The sequence below is a fragment of the Ixodes scapularis genome, unplaced genomic scaffold (assembly GCF_016920785.2).
Source record: "Ixodes scapularis isolate PalLabHiFi unplaced genomic scaffold, ASM1692078v2 PGA_scaffold1__304_contigs__length_218370807, whole genome shotgun sequence".
Classification (NCBI taxonomy): Eukaryota; Metazoa; Arthropoda; class Arachnida; order Ixodida; family Ixodidae; genus Ixodes; species Ixodes scapularis.
In genome coordinates this window covers 52,598,465-52,611,654 of record NW_024609846.1, presented here as the reverse complement: position 1 = coordinate 52,611,654, position 13,190 = coordinate 52,598,465, and positions in this window count along the sequence as shown.

Genomic DNA, 13,190 nt, shown 5'->3' with positions numbered 1-13,190 from the left:
TCTTTTGATTTAAATACAACACGATAACCCGTAAAAGCAACAAATGCCAGATGAACGGTAAATAAAACATGATTCCAAGATTGCTTTTCTTTTTTTTTCTTTTTTTTTTTGCGGGAAAGGTTTGATTTAGATCAAAATAACAAAACCGGTCTCGTTTAAATCATAATTTAAATCATCTTGAGTTTTCCTCTCCACCCTTCCTGTAGGTGCTCCAAGCAAACACTCAAGTCCCCTGTTTTTTTTTTTTCTTTATTGTTAGTAAAAGAAGCATGTTTAATTATCGTCAGCTTGAACTCTTCGTAGCATATAGTTCGTTAGCTGTTTCTGTTTACTAATTAATCAGCGGAGAACTTACGTACCTGTTTTCTTTTTTTCTTTTCCTTCCTCAAGTCGGAGGGCATATTGAGGCAGAATACTGTCTGACCTTTAAGAGAAAAAGTTTAAGAGAGCGAATGTTGAAATGCATTCGAACCGATCTTTTTTTATTTGGTATTACGTTAACGGGGACATGGATGTTGCCTTTTAACGAAATCTTTCATGAGTGCGGAGTCTTCAGAACTTTTGATGAAGAGTTATTCATCGACTGTAAAACACAAAAAGTTTCACGCTTCATATACTTACTCAAACTCCGCGAAAGCCAAGTGTCCCGCAGACCATAAATGTAACAAATATGTAACCCCAGTGAAGATGTAAGTGCCAGACCTTGCAATACAAATATAGTACGATTACCGCCGCTTTGCTTGGCAACTGAGAGAATAAAACATTTAGGCCGACACAGGTGAATATACTACAGTTTTCGTGGTTTTATTGTTTATTTTACATGGCCTATAAATTTGTTTTATAACACTGTTATACGTTTCAAAAACACTCAGTAATAAAAAATACGCAAGTTTTTTTTTGTTGGAAGGTCCCCACAAAGGTTAAAATGACACTTCATGAGTGACAATTTTTTTAATAGATTCGTGTGTATTCTAACTGTTTCAATTAAAACCACCACAATCAAAGCAACCTACGTAAAACCGCATCTGCTTTGAACTCTAAAATATTAACATTTCTATTGAAGAAATATTTGAATTTGTTATTTTTTCTGGAAAAGTCACCACTAAGTTTTTCTTACTCTCTGATGACAATCTAAAATTAATTTTAGGTTGTCGTCTTTACAATAGAAACCGCTATTAAAAAAAAAGTATAGTCAAACTTGTTGCCCTATTGACTTGCGCTATCAAAATATAGGTATATAACTGGGCGTTTTCATTTGGATTCAGGCAGCAAGGTGCAGTCGTATTTTTTAATTTTCCTCAAATTTTTATATTTCGTGGCGCATGTTCCAAGAAGAACAATCCTTTTTATTTTAATGTCCTGACATGTTTTGTTTCTGAGAAAACATATGTCAAAGAAGCAGGAAAGAATGACGAGGTTTTGACGGTGTGGCGTTTTTGAATGTATGTATGAATGTATGTTCTCAAAGTATTCAAAAGATAGCTTCTATATCTCTTTTTTTTATTGTGATATATATGCAAGTCGGTAAAACTAGATTCTAACTTCTATTTATTATTCGTCACCCTAATTATTGTAAAAATCCCCAAACGTGCCTTCGCAAACAACTGTAACCTAAAGTGCGGATTTTTAAAATTTGTTTTGTAGTCGACTATCTGCAGTATTTTTTTTTTAAATAGTACCACATTTAGAACCTTTCACCGCCTTCCACATTATGCAAAGTCTGTGTCTTAATTATGAACGAGTACTGAGAAATAAATTATAAAACAGATGTTTTCACTTTTTGTTCAATTTCAGCACGCTGTATAAAAAAAAAACATGTAATTAGAAAAACCACCAGTTGTTTGCAGATTAAAATAAAAACGTAAAAAATGAAGAGTGACAAAAATAAATAAAAATGATTCTGTTGTGTTTTCAAAATTAATTTCACAATAAGGTATAAAATTGCGCAATGAAAAATCTATAGCTTCCAATAGAAAGTCTATTGTACTGTAATGTTTTACAATATTATACTTCGACATTTCTAACATAGAATATAGATTATGTGGCGCATAGGGTTTAGGCTTGAGGCCTCTCCAATCATGGCACCGGCGGAAATCGTCTAAAAATCCACTTTCGGCAGTTGCGATTTTATGGTGTTTAGACGTTTGGAATTGCAAACTTGTTATTACACGCCTAACGACATCAATGTATTTTGTATGATTATTTAGTAAACTTTCCTTAGATTATAATAATAAAGAATAAAATATACAGCTATAACCGATAAGCCCGCCATCGGCATTTCCTCCTTTTTAGCATGCTTAGAGGCTTAAAACTCAAAACCAGTGCATATATTTCTAACGGAATGTATGCTGGCTAAAAGAAGGGTGTAAAGAAAACACGACACGAGAAGCAAAAAAATTTATACAGCGTGCAAAAAGTGGACAAAAAGTGAAAACTTACTCTGTTTCTTAATTTATTTCTCAGTACTCGTACGTGATAAAGACACCAACTTTGCATAATGTGGAAGACAATGAAAGGTTCTACAAGTGGCAAGATGTTTATAAAGATTGCAGCGACGAATAATAAATAGTAGTTAAAATTTCGTTTTACCTACTTGCATATGTATCACAATACAAAAATATGGAAGCTCTCTTTTGAATACTTTGAGATTGAGAGTGACTCAGAAACGCCAAACACGACAATCGCCAAACGTCGTCGTCTTTCCTGCGTTTTTGAGATTTTTGTTTCTCAGAAACTAAACATGTCAGGACATTAAAACAAAAAGGATTGTTCTTTTCGGAACCTGTGCCACGTAATATAAAAATTTGAAGCAAAATAAAAAATACGACTGCACCTCGTTGCCTGAATCCAATTGAAACCGCCCAACTAAATGGTTTTGTTTTGCTTTTCTTCTCCCTGAAACGTGAGTTGAACTTTTGTGTCAGCCAAGATGCCACTCCCGACGTCCTATGTATTAGTCAAGGGAGAAGTAGTTTAATAGCATACCTCACACTAGTCTTTCTTTTCAATATAACGTGTTAAGTCGACAGGAGACCGCACCGCCAGAAGCCTGCGAACATTTGTAATATTTTTTGTGCAATCTAAAAGGTTTGTTGCTCCTTTACTGTCTGATCTAAGAAAATATAAAAATACAAACAGTCGAAAGGCTGCTTTTTCCTTTTTTCATCTCCTCTAACAACATTTTATTATTGTTGTACAACACAAATTATGTTGCATTATTATAGCGTGTGAAAAGCCCCACTTTTTAACCTCATTCCATTGATCTCTATGCACAAAAAATATCTGTCTGCTCTAAATACCCCCGGAAAGTGTCGTCGGAATTTTTAAATATATCAAGAAATGAAGGTATTGTCGGTAACAACAAGGACAGCAATTTGCTTTGACCGAACAGTTTTTTTGTCCTCCCCCGCTCTTCCAAATATTTTCTTATTTCGATTTTTTTTTATATTTGATCATTACTACTGATATACAGACAACGGAAGTGTGAATGCGCATTATCGCTGCGTGCATTTTTATCCCAAGATCTTGGAAATACGAGGGTCGTCCAAAAATATGCACATTTTGTCCCGATAGGCCAAATGTAAAAGTTATTGAGTTTAGTAAGAATCCAAATGTTAACTGTATATGTCTGAAACTTGTAGGTGGAAGTCCCAGGTATAAACTGTTGTCCCGTGCTGTGTTATTGAATATGGCGTCGGACCAGTCGACTCCAAGGCAGGAATAGCTTGTGACTGCAAAGTTTTAGGTAAATGAAGGTTTAAAACCAACTGAAATGCATTATAAGTCGTCATCTGTGTTTTAAGAACAAACTATAGCACGCATTTCGATATTTGAATGGTGTAAACACTTTTGTGAATCCATCCAGGATGACCCCCGTGAATGTTGGCCGAAATCGCCTTTAGATGTGAAGGTGTCGAATTGCGATTTTGAACGATCGGAGAGTTACTGTACCCGAAGTGGCGATCGCTGCTGGTAGAAGAGGAAGTCCTGTGAACATTATGATCAGAGACCACTTCAGTCTTTAAAAAAAGATTTTTTTTTCGATGGGTGCCAAAACGAAAACATCTTTAGCAAAAAACGTTTCTGGTCAAATAAGGTTTTTTTTTTGTTTTTTTTACGAATTCTATGGGTATTGCGACATCCTCCAAATACTCCTGACAAGCGATTTTTGTTGTTTTCACTTTGTGAGGACAAAAGTTTCACATGATTGACGAAGCGATCTAGGCAGTTCGCCATCGGTTCTGGGACCAGCCAACCAAAAATTAACATGCTGGAATACAGAAGCTCGAAGTCATGCGGAAAAAGAAATGTCTTGCAGTAACAGAAGCTACGTAAACAAATAGCACAGTTACGTTTAATAAGAAATATAGAAATTAAATCAGTCCGGATATTTACTGGACGACTCTCGTATAGGCTTTGCTTGTTCCCCAAATATAATGTAACTCAGTATTCTCCCAGTATGGTAAAGTGATAGTGCTCGTTAGTAGACCATCTGCACGTCATACTATTGCGTCCTAATATTTTCTATTACATTACCAATTTACTTTCTGAAAAAAGAACTGCCGACTAAGCTTGGTGCATCCTTTTGTACTCAGAAACCTTTTCCACATGCTGATGCAGAAGCGACCATCGGTCCGCACCGATCGCTCTTCTTTCGGTTGACGGCTTCTTTTTCCTTTCTTTTTATTTTGTTTCACCCATTCTCTTTCTCTCTCTTTGCTTTATCTCTCTCTCTTCTGGTAGCGCAGCCCCAACTACATTAGGTGTCCTCCTACGATCCGCATAACCCTCAATTTTTCGTGTTTCCCCCTCCCATTCTGCAACCATGCTCGCGGTTAATTGTGAACCTCCAGCTTTCGTCGCTTCCTCCCTTTCATTACTTCCTTTCTTGTCTCTTCCTCTCTCTTTCTCTCTCTCTTTCTCTCCTCCTTTACAGTGTTGCCATCCCGCTTTCGCGATCGACAGACCAAGCGACGCGTTTGGCCGTAATTGAATGACACGCAACCCCCTCCCGGTTTTTCTTTCTTTTTTTCCTCTTCGCATCCTCTGCACTTCGTTCGCAGCTTTCCGCGCTACCCTTCTCCTCCAGTCTTCTGCTCTTTTTGGGGCGGTTATAAATGATGCCTTTTATCTGGAGTCTCGGTCGGCAACCGCACCGCATCTCATTGTGTGCAGGTCGTGACTGTGCTGCCACCCTGACCACGGTCGGCGTGGTCCACATCGCGCACAAAGAAACGCGCGTGTCGCACATGTCGCTGTTGCCGAGATAGCGGTGCATTAAGCAATCCCGTCCTGCTGCAAATAGACGGGAGTGGAAAGAAAGGAGGAGGGAAGCGCGGTATGGAGAGGCTTTTCCGTTTTTGAGCATACTCTGTTTTTATATGACTCGAAGAATGTTCGCCGAACGACAATTTGTAGCAGGGCACATTGTTTGCCGAGGGCAGTTCGTCCTGGTATGACAGCTCGTCGAAGCACACCTGAGGAATGTAATAGAAGTCATATTTGTATTATTTTTATACTTTACCGAACACGTTGCCCCCCAGATGACTTATCAGAGGTATAGCTGTGTCTTCATTTGTGGGACCTATATGAGAGTTATTTAAGATTGCACCGTAGTAGGCTTCACAATAGACACTAACGAATTTCGGGAATTTCTGAAATTGGGTCACTTCCTGCCGTAAGTAATAAACAAGATTGGCAGCGATCTTTATTTCTAAAGTCCTCGAATGCATGAAATGCAGTATTTAAGGTGCGATCCTTTAAGATTAGGTAGACCGTAGAATGCATTAAAACGACGTTTGGGGGGGGGGGGGGGGGGGGAGTTTTTATTTTTTTCAAATTCCCTACTGCATTGAGCGGTGAAGCTAAGTTGGTGTATAGGTCTCACGTGACATTAAATTCCCCGCTAAAATTAGCGGGAAAAGTGAATTGGTGCATAGGCCATGTGACGTCAGATCACGGGACATCAATTTTCCCGCAAAATGTAGCAGGCAAACTAAATTGGTGTATATCTCACGTGACATCAGTTTTCCCTCTGAATTAGCGGGGAAACTGAATTGGTACTTAGGTCACGTGACATCAATTTTCCCGTTAAATTTAGCGGGGAAACTGATTTGGCGTATATGTCACGTGATGTCAGGTCACGTGACATCAATTTTCCAGCTAAATTTAGCGTGGAAACTGAATTTATGTATAGGCCACGTGACATCAATTTTTCTCCTAAATTTAGTGGGGCAACTGAATTTGTGTTTAGCTCATCACGTGGCATGAAATGACGTCACGTCACTTAAACAGCAATTCAGTTCACATACTAAATTTAGCGGGAAATGCACGAACGGCCGAACGGCCGGATGGATGGACGAACGGACGGAAGGAAGGACGGACAAAATATTGAGATGGGGGCTGCGTTGAAAAGCATTTCATGTTTTAAAAAGATCAGGACACGGAGAAAACAAATTTTGAGCTAACTCTGGCATTGGAACCCACTAAGTGTAGCGATATACGTATGTGCCGAATTTGTTTCGCCAGGAACGCGATAGTTTTGGTGGATGAATTAAATTTAATTGTAGGACCCTGGGACCTCTCGGTGAAGAAGGCTGCCATGCATGGTGACGTAATCTACCTCATATCTTTACATATTTAATTATTTCATGGTGTCCCTAGCGGCGGGGCGGCGCAGACCAATGATCCACTTGCACGCTCTCCCAAACATGGTGCTCTCCGCCCTTTCGGTTTTCGTCCGCTTTTGTCGGTTTCGTTTCCCTGTTTCCCTACCGACTGGAGCCTGGTCGGGCCAAGGCTGTCGCCGATCGTTTCGTTAGAATATTCTGTTTTCGAAGATTCCAACGTGTCTGACTGCAATGAAAGCGATTATCACTGAGAGCTGTTTTAAGCTCGTCATTTTGACTTTGATCCGGTGGCGACCAGCTCCAGTGACGGCGGCCTGAGCGCCGCGGAGGACGACGACGAGATGGTTGATGACTCTGCCGAAAACGCTCAGCCGTAAGGTCTGAAATGGTGCTCGATGACGTTTAAGAAAACGGGCGCCTAAGAGCTGCGCTTTAAAATCTGGAAATTGGCGTGTATACTAGGCAACCTATGAGTGCTTAATACCAGGAGTAATCGAGCTTAGTTAATTTTGATATCCTGGCCCCTTTAATAACGGGTACCTTCGTCAATAAGCTTCTCTTGTGAGGATGTGGTTGTCGGATCCGCACTAAAAGCAATAGAAATCGAACAAATAACGCGCATAAATTACAAGATGCTTGCGATAAAAACAAAAGATCTGAAGATTAAAAAAATGGTCAGAGCATTTGGACAGCAAGCAAACTAAATGTTTCTTAACGATTTGAAGTAATTAAGCTATTGCACGAGTTGCTTTATACGTCTAGTTGTCTTTTAACACAGTGCTCACACCCCTTTATACCCTGCAACTTACATAACTGGTATTTTTAAGTTTGTTTTTGCTCGCACATCGGACAAAGTAGTGACAGCTTCAGATCATTAAAAAAAAAGCACTGTTTTTTTGTTTGTTCGCAAAAATGCCTCATAAGCCGGAAGACATCATATTTAAAATAAAAGCACCGACTTGACACAACAGAAAAAAAAATCATTAGACGTTTCGCCTCCCATGCGGGAGGCACACCTTCAGTAGCTACAAAGCAAATGTAAGGTTCAACCTCAAGTCAACGCTATTTATCAGGAATGTCCGCATAAGCTTCATGGAAAGGGCCGCGGTTTTCGTTACACACGGATGTTTCCCTCGGACACATCTGTGTGTCCGCAGGGACACATCTAGGGTGCACTGACAATTATTTGTACCAAAACAATATTACAATAAGATTCGTGCAGGCAGTTAATTGCCTCAATCAGACACGAGAAGTATAACATGTGGTGCCTCAGCTGACGTGGAACAGTTCTCCGTTGTCCGCGGCACCTTCGACGTAGAAAGAACGCAAATAACCAGAGGGGGCCGCTCGAGGTGGCCTCCCCTCTGTGGCCGGTGCGGGGAAGGGTTTCAAGTCGAGTGACGACGAAAATATTCACAAGTGAAAACTAGGGTCTGGCGAGGCTTTCGAGTGATTTACTCGAAATGATGTTAAGATGATGTCGCGCGCTCTGAATACAATAATAATAACAAAAATGAAAGCCGTTTACAACTCCCTGTAACGCCGAATTAGAGCGCAGCTCTTGAGGGGGAGGGGGGAAGGGTATACTGGGGGAGGGGAGAATATACTCCTTTTGGCCTCCTCCTCACCTCCTCATCCTGGCTGCTACTCCTCCCTCCGAGCGGCGTCGGCGTAACCGTGAGGTCACGTAAACCCTCGTGACGTCGCGTCTCCCTCGTGACCTCACGGGGGTCACGTGACCCTCTGAGGTCACGGGGGTCATGTGGGGCCCTGAAAGGGGTCTTGAGGGGGTCACGTGACCCCCTTAAGGTCACGTGACGTCACGTGACCCCACGAGGACGTTTCGGCACGGTGCCGAAATGTCACCATACCGAAACGTCGCCGCGGTTACGCCGACGGCGACGGCGACGCCGCTAAAGCCGGAAATGGGCACCTAAGAGCTGCGCTTTAAAACAAAAGTGCTACCCCGGGCATTTCTTATCTGTGGACAAACATCTAGCATATGTCCGAAGCATGTTTACTACATACGTACATATTCTTTGAGCATGTATAAAGACTGTTTCTGTATGACCAATGTGATAGCACTGCCATGTTATTACGCCAATTGGATAACAACACGCGCATTATATTTAGGCTCCTTCGTGTTCTCCTTTTATATATATATATTTCTTTTTTTCAAAAAGAGCGGTAGAATCGGGCACCTTGTTCCACTCTGGTAATCGGGAACAAATCGAGTTTTTCGAGAAAAGTGTTCTGCAGATCGTCTTTTAGGTTATACTTTAGAAAGGTATAAGTATAATGAACAATAAACAACTTTATTATATTTTATTTTACAGAAACATGTTTTCACAGTCAAGTCATTCAAGTACACAATGCAGCATTGGAATATGGCGTAAAGGCTCACTCGGGCTTTTTGATTTTCCATGGTCCTCGCTGCTTACATAACCTCCTGCATGGTCTCTATACGTTCTAGTTCTGTTTGATTTTTGGACATACCTGAATAATTGAGAGATCGTCCAGTTAATGTTGCATCTTACGCGTACAGTCGCAATGCACAACAATACCACTTCAGCTTGACGGGAACGGAATGTCTATTGTTTCTTTTTGAAACAATGTCTCGAGAGAGAAGTTTCTCATCCTTTGCTTTTCTTTCTACAATAGACTTTGCAATAAACATAAAAGCGACATTTTGGGGCTCAATCAACGTCACTGAAGTTTACTGAAGATAACAAAATCAAGGATTGTTTCTGAGGTCTAGAGCTAGCTCTCGTGTTCCTAACAACCCTTTGCTTCCTAGTAAATATTTTTGGAGCAGAGCAATTTGGAAAATGGTAGAACTCAAATCCCCCCGCCCCCCCCCCCCCCCAAAAAAAAAAAAGAAAAAAAAAAAGAAGATCGTTTTAAAATTGGTTTTACCCCATTTTCGAAAAACATGTTCGGGGTGAAAACATGGGGAAATATCGGGGTTTACCCGAAAACAAAGAACCAGATATTATTACAGGTGTTTTAAATGAAACAAAAATGGAGTTTTAAAATACTTGGACACTCTCTCCTTCTTCGGTCTCTAGTGTGTAATAAGTGACTACACGCGAGAAGAATATTATGGGAGCACAATCACGAAGTCATGTGTTGACCCCAAAGTAACTGGAGTTAGCAATGGGACTTTAGATATTTCTGTAATTAAACAGGATGTGGCAAACCATTATTTCACAGAACCATTCATATTGGGTGAGAGCCCAATAAATGACACATCCAACCAGAATACATTTAAAACAGTCTTAGATAACAAAACTATAGGGAAAATCAAAATACTTGACTGAAATTAATAATTATTACACGACCATATTTCCACTTATAATTTAATTGCAGAAATATTTAAAGAGAAAACAATTCATAAATTGTAAAACGGAAGTAAATAAAACAAAAGAATGTCTGAATTAATGAGGAGATTTTAGAGCTATGCCATCCGAATGATGGGTTATGGCAAGCAAACAAAATCCTGGAGATTTTTTTTATTAAAAGTGAATTTCGTGCATAACAAAATATGCTAACAGCTAAAATTAAACTGGAAATAATCACATAACAAAATTCGCTTTGACGGGAAATCCAGGACAAACCTAAGATCTTGTGAACGAGTAGGTTGGCAGAGAAATACAATAACGTTCATTGACGATACAATCAAGAAGAATGTTTTGGACTAAATAACTATTTGGAGCTAGCGGAATCCTTCAACAAACAACTTTGTTTATTCTGTACAAGTCCTAAGGCAGATTACAGCATACCTAAGCCAAGCCTGATGCAACGACAAACAAAATAAATTGCCTACATTCCGCACATTTATCAGATATGAATGAGCACAACCTCATCAATATAATTAATTCAAATTAATTACAAATGTATTTGGGATAGCTGAAACTCTGATACGGGAGATGCGCTATAATTTTTGAAGAATAAAGGTATTCCTACCTGGTAATATTTGCTGGAAACATACCCTGGGGTCTGAAAATATTGGTAGTAAGACCATTATATGCACAAACGCGGAAGTAAGAAAGTATTTGGAAATTTAATTTAAATTGTATTTCCAGTGATTTCTCATATTTAAAAAAATTGGTCCACAAAATAAAATCACATTCTCATATTTAATTTTAAAAAAAAAAGTTTTCAAGCGTTTGGAGGTGCGTAGTTAATTTTGGGGGTAACAAAAACATTATACTTTTTTTTATAGACACCTCGTAGCACGAAGTATCCCTGTCTATAGCAAAAGGCAGGCGCTCCAGCCATATGGGATGGACCAGACAGGACCTGTAAGGCACAAACTGGGAACATATCGAACATCAGACCCTTTCTTCGTTTACTACGAGCGCCAAGCACCGTTTGGCAGTGACAATGACATAATAAATAAGTAGGAACCAATTCTTGGTCGCCATAGAGTGTTTTATAACAAGCGTCAAAACAGTCACACTGCGCTGGTTCCCAGCATTAAAAAATTGTGGTCAAAATGAATCTTAATTTCCTTTCCTTCGGGGACGCCCTTCAACGGTACAGAACATCTCTTTCAACGCTCTGCTTCCTAATCAAACGAAAAGGGTTGGATTGAGAGTTAGTCTACTCGATGCGTGACAGACCTGTGCGGAAGGCAAGCTCGTCTGCTATTCAACAGCCAGATTACCTTTACGAGCGAGCTCGACTTCGCCTTTCAGAGAGGACAGACGAAATGGCTCGAGCGGTACGATGTGCTTTTGTCTAACAACTAGCAGACAGGTATATGGAGCGAGCGAGCGAACGAAGGATGGAATCTCGCGTTTGATGAGTTGTTCAAAGATAATCAGCTAAAGACAGATGACAGCCAATGTTGTGACTGGAAATAAACAAATGGGGCGGTGCAATCGCTACTGTGAGCACATCATAGCCCAAAAGTGCTCGATCGCTGCTTGTTGTCACATTTTTCTCGCGCGACTAAAAGGCTATTGTCAATTAGCGCATTCGGGTATGTATGTTTGGCATAAACCTAAGTGGTAGAGGTCTGAAAAGCTGTGCTAATCATAGCAAGATCGAACGAGCTACCCGAGCGGTGTCGAGCGTATCGCGGAAGTTATGTCGTAGACACGTTGACACCAAGAAGTAATTATTGTTTTCATTTTTGGCGAAATTTTATGGAAACTTATTTTTTATGCCCCGTTATTTAAACAGACGAACACTTGCTCGGGAGCAGGGATGGGCAGTATTTCAAATACAGGTATTGGAAATACGTATTTCAAATACTTTGTGTATTTTGCATTTGTATTTAATTACAAATTGGGTAATGTAGTTGGTGTGTGTATTTAAATACTAAAACGGAGGTATTTCAAATACAATTGTAATTAAATACAATTTTGTGGGCGAAAATACATCCCTCAAATTTATTGTCACTGTCCAGAGCAGGAAGAAAACTACGTTCTGACCGAATGCAGTGTCTCTCAATCAAGCAGAAGCGTTTAGTGACTTTGTGATTACGGCGCTAGTCCAGGGCAAGAATAGTGACGAAATCGACGTTCACAGGCAGACTGGCTAAATAACTGCCTGTGACCACTTGTGATACTTTCCAGCCTGATTTCCATTCATATTTTTGCCTGGAACATTCTAAATGCGCGGGTCGTCCAGATTTTCGTAACTGGTGCGAGTTGCGACAATGAAAAATTCTCTAGCTAGTGCTGCGCGTCTTGGTCGTCTCGGTGCTTTGTTGGTCTATACCAAAATGTAATCGAGAAAAAAAGCTGCTAGAAGCTCGGTACTTTTTTCACCTATTACGTCCAAGCTGATTACATTTTTTTGTGATTATATTTCTATTACGCTGCTAGAGCCTCGCACACTAACTCCCGAGTGTGCGATGCAAAATTAAAATGATATACCCAGAAACCCGTTGCAGGTGCCCTGAAGTCGCTGACGCAAATTTTGAGGAATGTATTTGGAAAAGTATTTGGAGGAGACCAAATAGATTTGGTTAATTTGTATCTTGTATATAAATGCTTTTTTGGAAATGTAATTACAGTTGTAATTAAATACATTTTTGACGAAGTATTTTGTATTTGTATTTCGATACACATTTGCATGCATTTTGCCCATCCCTGCTCGGGAGTAATCCGATGGACTTCAAATAGCCTCTGTATTTGTGACAAGTTAGTGGCGCCCCCCTCCAGTCCGCCCGTCTGCGGCCGCCTGGCTCGGCGGGCAACATTGTTCACCGCGCCAATAAACGCCGTTGAGCGCACGCGCTCCGGCCAGTCATCGTCCACCCTCACAACCAGGCTGCGTGTCGTCTCTTCTCGGCGGGTGCTTCGGCCCCTTCGTCCACGTTCGAGAAAGATCGTGACAGTATTTGCTCAAGCCACTTTTTTCTAAGCTTACTGTCTTAACAGACAGGGATTAAAACACGCTGCTTCCTTCAGTGTAGTGCGCTCGCGGCCCCGGACATCTAAGGGCCTCACGTACCTGTTACGTATTGCTCTTTTTCGTGCGGCTAGGAGCCGCTTGTCCCTCTAAGAAGGGTGTAAGGTGCAGAGAACCACGCACCTCTCTAATAGG